Here is an 11,280-nt window from a genome sequence, read left to right as displayed (position 1 = left end):
ATGACAGGAGAGCATTAAATCGAGTGCGGAACCCTTCTGAGCCTGGAGCCCTGCATGAATGCGCTGGTCATGAAACCAGCCCTATCGTTCAGGGTGTGATGGCGAAAATACTTCCCAAAGACTATGATTCTAGCATCTGCTCGTGAGATGCATTGGAAAAGAAAAATTTTTGAGGTGGAGATACCCACAAGGTGACTCTTCCCTGTAATTTGCCAAGAGCGATTGCAGAGAAAACTTTGGGAGAAATTGACAACAAAAAAGATGTAAGGCATAAAGGACAAAGAGAGTTTGAAATCACCTCAGGTTAAGCAGGAGGATTAGAACAAGGGAAAATACAGTGGGGGGGCGGGGGTGCTTTTAACTGACCAACTTATTTCATTAGCCAATGGTGTTATTCCCTCGGTAAAATGTGCTGAGTGATGGCCCAGCACTCTGCATGCTAGCACTAGATGGACGCTCCTGAAGGGCAAATGTTTTTGTCAGTTTTGTTCATTCCTATATTCCCAGGTGCCTGACGTAATAGTCAGTGTCTGGCATAGAGATGTCACTAAACAAATATTGAATGAATGAGTGGATGAATGAATGAAATTGTGTTAGCAGATTCCTCTCTAAGACACTCTACTATAAATTAAACTCCTTTTTTTTTTTTTATTTTAGACAGAGAGAGAAAGAGATTGCAAGTTGGGGAAAGGGACAGAGAGAGAGAGAGAGAGAGAGAGAGGAAGAGAGAGAGAATCTTAAGCAGACTGATGCAGGGCTCAGTCCCACGACCTTGGGATCATGACCCGAGCCAAACCAAGAGTCAGATCCTCAACTGACTGAGCCACCCAAGCACCCCTCAACTGAACTCCTTTATCCCAAAACTGTTAATGCCATTTGTATTTGTTGTTGCAATCGTGTGATTTAACCAATTATGGAAAGCAATGAAGTGTGTGTGTGAAGAGAGTTGTGTTTACAAAAACAAAGTTTTCGAATCATTAGAAAGGCTTGGTGAAGGCTGGCTATTGGAGGAAATTGTATCAGTCAGTTGCGGGAAACACAGCCATGCAAGAACAGGGGGAAATAAATAAAATTCTAGAATTCTGGACTCAGGTTGCTTTGCAAGTGGCTCTACATTCTCACTCCACTTTAAACAGATAAAAACTGGAAACTGTGGCCTATTAGAGACGCGTTTAAAGCAAGCGAGACCATGCAGATGTCATGCAGCAGACTCATGCTCAAAGAAGAGGCCTCAGCCCTACATCAAAATAGAGGTGAGACTGTGCTGTGTATGCCATGTGTTCATATGATGCATTTATCATTTTTTTTGTAATTTCTAGTTTAACTGAGTTTCTTTGTTTGTTAGTTATTCTTACCATTTATTGAGTGCATACTATGTGCTGGGCATAGTAATACCCGCTCTGCTCACATTATCATTGATTTGGAGGCCGACCCTGCCAGGTGGTATCTATCCTTGATCCCATTTTCTAGACAACGAATCTTACACTCAGTGGCTTAGTTAAGTTTTTACTTGCCTCAAGGCTACACAGAAAGTGACAGAGCTGGAGATAAACCCAGGATCCTCTGGCTCCAAATCCCGGCATCTTTCTACCATATCACAATTAAGTGATTTGCTCAGAATAACTGAGGTCTTCCTACTATAAACCGAATTTACTTTCCATTACATCAAGTTAACTGAATATTTTGATGAGCTGACCAACCACTGGGTCTGATTGCATCAGATAAGAATAAACAAAAGTAAAATTGAATAAATAAATGAATACATAAGCAAACTGACTTAAGGGAAATAAACCAAAATGTCAGCATAGTATGCCAATGGCCTAATTATAGATTATAATTATGTGTTATATAATTATCATTATAGATAATAGATTTATATTTATAATTTAATTTCTTTATTATTTTACATTTATATTTAACATATATTTTAATTTCTACTGACCCAATTATTTGCATTCCCTATCCTGGGAAGTCTCTTCTTGACATCAAGTTACCTAGGAGGTGAATTTTCATCAGAATGCTGGTTGGTAAGTACGGAGTAAAAATTGCTTTGGGAGGATATTTTATGCAAACTCTAGAAAACCCTGATGAAATATCCTTACTCCATAACCAAATACACTGCTCTGATGACCAGATAATGACAATCCCAAATTCAGTACACTTTTACATCAAGAGTATGAGTTCCTTTGGCCGGGAAAAAGTGATAAGGAACCAAATTGATAAGCTAGATGTGGCCCCCAAAGGGAGAATGGCCCCCAGAGATGTCCCAGCACTGCTCTCTGGAGCCTGTCGAGGGTGTTTCCTAGCATGGCAAATGGGACTTCACAGAGGTAATTAAGGTCATGGACAGGGACTATACAGGTGAGCCCAATCTAATCGTATAAACCCTTAGAGGCAGGGAATTGTATTTTTCTGTCACTCCTGTTTTTATTTTCTACATCTTCACTGCACACTTATTTCTCATATAATTAGGTAAAATGTGAATCCAGATGAGAAGAGAAAAGGGGAGATAGAAAACATCTCACCAAACTAAAGGACCTGAGGATGAGCAGGCTGGTTGGAGGGAGGCACGGGAGATATCCGAACTTTGACTTGCCAGCACTGTGTAAGGCTGCAAGTGGCAGAAACCAGCTTGGGTCACGTGCCCATCCCTGGACCCAGGATAGTTTCTAGAGAGTGGTGCGCCAATTTCGGGTAGAGGAGCCACCAAATTCATTTGGAGTGTGGGAGAAAAAAATACCCAAAGAAGAGAAGGGCCGTTCACAGAAGAAAGAATCAAGAAGTGCTTACTATCCAACCATGTCCCCAACCCTAACAGAAAAAGAGGTAAGGTCAGGTGCATGGGGGGAGGATCACAATGAATGGTAGGAAAAAGAGTAAAGGTCATGATTAGTTCAGGGGCACCTGGGTGGCTCAGTTAGTTAAGCGTCCGACTGCAGCTCAGGTCATGATCTCACGGTTCATGAGTTCAAGCCCCGCCTCGGGCTCTGTGCTGACAGCTCAGAGCCTGGAGCCTGCTTCAGATTCTGTGTCTCCGTCTCTCTCTGCCCCTCCCCTGCTCGCGCTCTGTCTCTCTCTATCTCTCTCAAAAATAAATAAACATTTTTTTTTTAAAAAAGGGTCATGTTTAGTTCAGTTTAAACACATTCAAGTCTGAGTGTCAGAAATTGTCTCCAGCGTGGATGCTCTAAAGGCAAATCAAGAAGTAATGAGATTTGCAAGTCGTCTGCTCTGACACGGTAAAACGAGACAGTTTTGTCACGACCCTTTCTATACCGAGGGACAAAAATCCACCTCCGATTACTTTAAGCCAAGCGACTGAGAAAGTTGGCACAGTGCAGAGATTGCACTGGACCTAGTGGTGTGTGCCTTGTTCCATCATCTCTGTCCTACTTGATCTGCGCTGACTTCACTCTCAGATATGCCTTCCTCACATGGGGGACCAGAGGAAACCAGCAATCTGAGAATCGATCTCACCAAGTTAGCGACACCAGCACAGAGCAGCGCCTTCACCTCAGTCCCAGAGAAGGTCCTGGTGCTCTCTGGGCTACCTTTTGGTCACATCTGGAGCCAATCTCTATGGCAAGATAGGAAGCAATCCGTGGATGGGCCAGCCCTGTTTCAGATGTCCAAGCCTGGAGCCAACAGGAAGGGCCAGCAGAAGTCTGTCAACTGAAAGTGACAGATGTGCATGAAAAGTGCGCCCCGAGAAAAGTCCTTCTCTCTTCCCTCTTTCTTTTGACTTCACCCTGGTTTCCACCCAGTATGTGGACTGAGGTGACCTATACCTTCTTTTTTCTTAAATTTATTTATTTATTTTGAGGGGGAGAGACAGAGAGAGAGAGAGAGAAAGAGAGAATCCCAAGCAGACTCCACACTCAGCACAGAGCCTAATACAGGGCTCGACCTCACAACCGTGAGATCATGACCTGATCCGAAGTCAAGAGTCAGACACTCAACTGACTGAGCCACCCAGGCTCCCTGAGGTGGCCTGTATCTTCTGCTGGGCACTCTGTGACTGCTCACTTACTTGCCCAAATTAGATTTGTACATTCACCTCCTTGTCATCATCACACAGGGAGAGGTTCCTCATCCTGGATCCCAGGTTGACATTAGTTGTTCCCTGATGAAAATCTTAATGCAGCTGGTTTTCCTCCAAACGTGTGCAAAACATATTATGTTCCTTTGATCAAAATTATGCAAAGAACCAGATGTTTGCTTTTCATTATCTTACAAATAACAGTTGGTATTTGAATGACCTTACCTGGTATTTTACTGTCCTTGTCCTTCCAATTCTGTTTGGGGGGGGGGGGGGGTTCACACACACAACTGTGTTGTTTTTCTCAGATTATTTTCTTAGACTGAACTTGAACATACTAACACAGTGTTTTGGTTTTCTCTTGCTACAGTAACAAATTGCCACACATCTCCAGGCTTAAAATAACATTCATTTATTATTTTGTAACTTCTCGTGGGTCAGAAGTGCGGGCAGAGCAGGGCTCAAGGGTTTTCTCTGCTCCAGGTCTCACAAGGCAGAATCAAGAGCTGCTTTCTTTTCTGGAGGCTCTGGGGAAGAATCTACTTCCAAGCTTTTTCAGTTGTCAGAATTTCATTCCTTGCGGTTGTAGGATTGAAGTCCCTGTTTGCTTGCCTGCTGTCAGCCAGGAGCTGCCGTCAACTCCTAGAGACCTCTCTTCGCCCCGGCAGGTGTCTCCCTGTGCTCAGGGCGGGTAACAGCACTTTGATGCCCTTCTCACACTTGGAGCCTCTCTCTTGGATTCCCTCTCCTGCCTCCTATTTCACTGCATATCTTTGACTCCAACCAGAGACCGTTCTCTGCTTCGAAGGGCCCACCTGGATTATCCACATCCATAACCATAATTGCAGATGCAAAGCCCCTTTTATCATGCAAGGAAACACATTCCAGGGAGCAGGGCTTGGACACCTTTGTAGGCCATTCCGCCCATCACATATAGCTCATCAGATTTGTTCCTCATCACTTTCTCTACTCCAAAGGAACTCATACTTTTGATGGAAAAGGTACTGAATTTGGGGATTCCATTCTGTGGTGTCACAGCGATGTATTCAGTTTGAAGTAGAGATATTTCATCTGGCTTTTCAGAGTTTATGTAAAATATCTTCCCAAGGCAAATTTTACTCTGTGCTCACCAATCAGCATTCCGAATAAAATTCAAACTCCCAGGTAACTAGATACCATGAAGGAACTCCTTAGGATAGGGAATGCAAAAAATTAAGTCAATAGAAGTTAAAGTAAATAAAAATACATACAAAAATAATATATAAATGTCAATTTGAAATACATATTAAAATAGAATGATGGTTGGGGAACCTGTGTGGCCCAGTCGGTTGAGCGTCGACTTCAGCTCAGGTCGCGATCTCATGGTTCGTGGGTTCGAGCCCCGCATCAGGCTCTGGGCTGATGGCTCAGAGCCTGGAGCCTGCTTCCGATTCTGGGTCTCCCTCTCTCTCTGCCCCTCCCCCATTCATGCTCTGTCTCTCTCTGTCTCAAAAATAAATAAACATTAAAATAATTAAAAAAAAATAGAATGATGGCATTCTGATATCAACTGGAATTGGTAATATCAGTCAATAACCAAAAGAATAATCATGTTTAAAAAAAAAATGATCATATCTAGGAGGACTTAAAACTTCTAGTCTCCTCACTCTGATAGAGTGACTGAGGCGATCCCATGAAAGATTGTGTCACCAGGGCCAGATAACAGCCTCATCATCTCTCTCTTCACAAAATCACACCTCTGAAGAGAGATATAGGAAGATAATTTTTACACAGATGCTGACTGATAGAAGCATAGAAGCTTCTTCAAGAGTGTCTATCAAGACAGAAAATTCAGTAGCCCAGGACCTTGTGAGAAGACACTGGCTATTACTAGGTAGGGGTGGAGAGAGGGGTAATGGAAGTCCCAACCTGGGAGGAATGAGCCATTCTGGAAGAGTGCTACTTTTCTAGCCTTCCTCTCTCAGTATCTTGACTGTAATTGTTAAGGAGGCCCACTTGGCATCTCAAGCAATTCCTGGGGATGTTCTTTATCAATGGGTTTTCACATATAACTAAAGAATTCCACCCTGCAGGATGGAAACCAAACCCACACGCATCATACACGCATATACATTATATGCATACGCATACTTATGTGCGTGTGTATATAGATGCATATATATTTAAACAGGATATAGGATTCTATGTGGGATTGTTGTTAATTTACAATCCTTCAGATCTCTGTTGCATCTCTGTGGGACCAATGGGTCTGCATCAGAGTCTTAAACCCCGCCCCTTTTGTGTCCATATTATTTTGGTTTTCAAGCAGCCATACCTTTATATTATCATTTGACAGTATAGTCTAGGTTCCTTGGCTGGTCTAAATAATTAAGTCAACATAAGACAAGTTAACAACAACCAAAAAAACCTAAATGTAATTCTGTACAAACAAAACCCTCCAAAGATATGAGACTCAATGGCAGTCAGAGAATTGAGACTTGTGTGCCATCCTGAGCTAAGGAATGTGATAGGGGTCTGGGGCTTCCAAGTGTGTATGGAGGGGGGCAACTCACAGGAAGATAACAAGAGCCCATGTTCAGTAATCAGATGTTTTCCCTGCCATGCAGGTAGGTCTTTCAAGAAAAAATGCTATCTCTGGTAATAGCTCTCTTTCTGAGCCAGGACGCCTACCTAAATTCTTTAAGGCCAAGTAGTATTCCATCATATATATATATAGATATAGATATATATATATATACACACACACCGTATCTTCTTTATACTCAACAATGAAAAAGAATGAAATCTTGCCACTTGCCACAACACGGATGAAACTAGAGGGTATTATGCGAAGCAAAAGGAGTCAGAGAAAGACAGATATCCCATGATTTCACTCATAAGCGGAATTTGGGAAACACAGCAGACGAACATAGGGGAAAGGAAGGAAAAATAAGATAAAACCAGAGAGGGAGGCAAACCATAAGAGACTCTTGAATACAGAGAACAAACTGAGGGTTGGTGGGGCTGTGGGGGGTAGGGGGGTGGGGGGGGATGGGTTCAATGGATGATGGGCATCGAGGAGGGCACTTTTCAGAATGAGCACTAGGTGTGATATGTAAGCGATGAATCACTGGGTTCTACACCTGAAGCCAAGACCATACTGTATGTTAATGAACTTGAATAAAAATAAACATAAACATTAGTTAATTAATTAATTAAGGCTGGTAAGGGATAGGTAGAAGTTTTTCCTGAGTCTACTGGCTCTTGACTGCCTTCCGTTCAAAGTAATCCACATGCTAAAGGGGTCCATTCTGGGGCGCCTGGGTGGCTCCGTCGGTTAAGTGTCCGACTTCGGCTCAGGTCATGATCTCACGGTCCGTGAGTTCGAGCCCCGCATCGGGCTCTGTGCTGACAGCTCAGAACCTGGAGCCTGCTTCGGATTCTGTGTCTCCCTCTCTCTCTGACCCTCCCCTGTTCATGCTCTGTCTCTCCCTGTCTCAAAAAATAAAATAAACGTTAAAAGAAAAAAATTAAAGGGGTCCATTCTGAGGCGGTATACTCCACTCCCCTTCAACACCAAATACTACTTTTCCTTATTAATCACAACTAAACCTACAGAACAAGGGTTCCCCATCCACTGCTTTTCACCTCATATCAGAATTCTTGCAACAGTACTGCTTTTTTTTCAAGTTTATTTATTTTCAGAGAGAGAGAGCCAGAGAGCACGCGTGAGCAGGGGAGGGGCAGAGAGAGAGGGAGAGAGAGAGTCCCAAGCAAGCTCTGTGCTCGGCATGGACTCAGACACAGGGCTTGATCTCACCACCCCTGAGACCATGACCCGAGCCAAAATCTAGAGTCCAATACTCAACCGACTGAGCCTCCCCGGCGCCCCACAGAAGTGCTACTTTTATTCCTATAAGTACTCTCTTCAGTATTTTTATTTTTTTTTTTACTTTCTCGGTACATGTTTGTTTCTTGTTATTTAGTATTGTATTACTTTCACCACTCGGCAAGAATTTGTGTACTCTCTGTAGACCCTTAAATCACCAGTTTAGGAAGAGGACCAGCAGGTCAAAGAGGAAAGAAGAGACACTCACCAAACTCCAAATGCAGTCAGACACCATGAATATATCATAAAACAGGTCGACTTTCACAAAGCTTGGTTTTCATTAGATTCCCCTCCAACTTTTTCATAATCTAGGCTTCCTGCCCTGTGTTAATTATATTTCTGACCCAAAACCAACAAACTAAGAGGCTGCATGTTGTGATGGAGAGTGTGCTGGACCAGGAGCCAAAAACTGTGAAGTTTTGGGCCAATTCTGGAGCTAACCAGCTGTGTGACCTTGAACAAGTCATTTCATCTCTCCGAACTGTTGTCCCCTCACTTTTTCGATGAACAGTCAATAAAACTATGTCTATGATTTCTTCCCAAAGTTATGTCATTCTTTGATTCTGGTTCTCTTTATTCTTACTATTAATATACCGTGTAGAACAACATAGTTTACAATTCTTATACCCCATCCTAGGTCCTTATTACTATTTTTTTACCAAACATAAATTATTACTCATGAGCTATATAACACTAAAAATGAGCACTACTGTTTTTGCAATTGCAAAAACAATTTTGTTAAATTTATTCGAGGTATGATTCAGCAAATGAGGTATTTAACGTGCCACAGTGAAAGTAAACCTTGCTTTTAAAACCCACCAAATAAAAACGGGATCTGAAAAGCTGGAGCTAAGACTGGCTGGGGTCCATCATCTTTATGAGAATAGAGGGACTGAGAACATAGCATTTGCCTAAGAACTGGGCAGATAATCTGGAGCAAGAGGGCAGGGGGTGGTAAATTGGTGGGAAAATTAAAGATGCATTTTTCCCCAGCTGTTTGATTTTTCACGCTGTTGAGTTCTGAGGTTATGGTATGTAACTCGAATATGAAACATCACTGGGAGGAAGGGAACTCATTTAATATTATGTTAGTTGTAGAATTATAACTAGGTGTAAAGCAAAGAAAGTAGTTATCTATTATTCATTCCTTCTGAATAGACATTTCCTGTCTGTGAATACAGAGCATGACTAGAATTCACTTGCCGAAAGTCAGGGATGCTGCGAGAGAACATTTCATTTTCATTTGATCTGACCTTGTGTATGATAATGGAGCTTCTTTAAAACACTGGCGCTTGTCTGTTCTCCTTCTATTGCACCCCTGAGAATTATTCCTACCCCTGGCCTCACAGGACAGAAAATTAACCTTAGAAGTTTTCAGTGACTTGCTCAAGTCATGGCAGTGCTGTCTCTTTAGGCAATCCTGAAGAGATCTGGCCACAAAAACCAGTCAAGTTACTTATCTGTGTAGCTATATGTGACAGCTTATATGACATGAAACATTTCTCTCACTGACATCTGAACCCACTAACTGGCATGTGAGATTGACCAGAAATTAACATACCTCATTGCTTAATCCAAGCATCTCTAAACCCGAGAAAGTGGCTTCTCTTTAGAGTGGTGGTAGGAAAGAGTCCCAGTGAGAGACGTCATACAGGACATAGGTGCATGGGACAGAAACATATCGGACATAGGTGGGCTGGCCACAGATCGATCAGACACACAGTGTCTCAGGCTCAACTGCTCAATCGACTGCTCTGTCTCCGCACCAAGGCCGCCTTGATCTGAATCAAAGCATAAAACCCCAAGCTGCAAAGAACCTCAGTGAACAGAGATAAGACTCCTGTAGGTTTCCTTCTTTTGTTTTTGTTTTCTCCAATTAAGTTATGCAATAAATCAACTTAAAAATTCAGTTTTGACTTAGAATCTAATCTACTCATTTGCTAAAAATTATTAAATCAGAACATAATCTCATTGAATTGATGTGTCATCCAGTTCAAGCCCTCCATAAGTTGATGGCTAGTTGGATGGCTACGTGGGTGGATAGATGGGTGGGTGGTGGAAAGATAGATGGATGGATGGATGGATGATAGATGGATATGAAATGGATGAATTCCCTTTCCTGGACTATAGTTACGGGCTCCAACTTCTAAAAATACATAATGTATATCTTCATGTAGATACCCCCTTGCTAAAATCCTGCACTGATTAAAAAGTGAATCTAAATTTTCTCTGATGAGCTTTTTATCATGTTCACAAGAAGGAGAAGTCTGATATAAAGTAGTAAAACAAAAATAAACAAACCTATAATTTGGAGTAGCAGCTCTGGGGACAATAACAAGGTTTTCCAATCTCCCAGATCATAATTAACAGTGTAAAGAATTAAAGGGAAGTTCAGGAAGGAGTGCTTAAACCTTTTTGTAAATTTAAAAACAAGTAATGATCTCCATTGCTGTTCTCCAGGTTTATTCAAATTTGGACAATTAGGACAATTAAACATAAAACAGAGACAGTTCTAAAGAGGGAGCTGCAACAAAGCTGAATAATTGTTGGTACGGGCTATCAAATTTACATAAAAAAAGATTAAAAAGCTGATTTACATTTAAAAAACAAGATCAGGCAACATCTAAAATAGATAACACAACCCGCTGAGAAGAGTTCTTTTCATCAATAAAGGAGAAGCAAAGGTGATTATACATAACAAAACTAATCTTCTATATTGCTTTAATCACCTAAAACCACTTTAACTGTTTATTTGGGAACTGTTATGTGAAAAAAAAATATTGCATGTAAAAGTGTCTAATTTCCAGGTTGCATTAAAACATAGACACCATCAGGATTCTGTTTATCACCTGCTCTCTTCTCTAGATCCTGTCTTCTCTTGGTTATCAAAGTTTTCACCAATTGCAAACCTACCCATTCTAGAACTTGAAAATTTGCCATGTAATTGGCTTAACAGATGCTTCCAGAAGAGCAATTCTGTTTATTGTTACAGCATCCCATGAACAATGTAAATTGTAAAGCCTTTTCCTTCCTGGACTGAGCATCTATGCGGGATTTTGAACTTTTTTTCAAAATAAAGAACATAATTACCTGAAGTTCAATGTGTGCCATAACCAGATCCTTTGTTAATATTTACTCTGATGTGGGGTTTTCTTCCAAGAACAGTTATTTATTTGTTAGTTCAGTACCTTCATTATGTGAGCTTAAAGAATCAAAAACACTTAAACAGATCTCAATACTGGGAGCCCATTTGCCATTAATATATATTGTTGTTCTTAAAGCTTCTTGTTAAATCACCCTAGAAGTTAAGAAAAAATTACAATTATCCCAGGCATGATTTTAGGCTGATTAAAAAAAACAGACAGAAGCTAGA

At 41.4% G+C, this 11,280-nt stretch overlaps 1 long non-coding RNA gene across 4 annotated transcripts in view; it reads right to left on the bottom strand.

Annotated features, from left to right (window-relative positions):
- Positions 1–4,430: 4,430 nt before the first annotated feature.
- LOC109265161 (uncharacterized) overlaps positions 4,431–11,280 on the bottom strand; it is a 75,586-nt gene continuing 68,736 nt past the window's right edge. For 3 of the 4 annotated variants that reach the window (XR_002079061.2, XR_002079062.2, XR_002079058.2), the window contains exon 4: positions 10,354–11,205. This is a non-coding gene — a long non-coding RNA (uncharacterized LOC109265161). Of the gene's footprint in view, positions 5,229–10,353; positions 11,206–11,280 lie in introns of those variants that run through there. The other variant, XR_002079059.2, reaches the window with a different exon arrangement.

Source organism: Panthera pardus, unplaced genomic scaffold (assembly GCF_024362965.1).
Source record: "Panthera pardus isolate Hobbes unplaced genomic scaffold, ASM2436296v1 HiC_scaffold_10, whole genome shotgun sequence".
Lineage (NCBI taxonomy): Eukaryota > Metazoa > Chordata > Mammalia > Carnivora > Felidae > Panthera > Panthera pardus.
The sequence above is the reverse complement of the archived record's forward strand: the minus strand, read 5'-3'. Positions and strand labels throughout refer to the sequence as shown.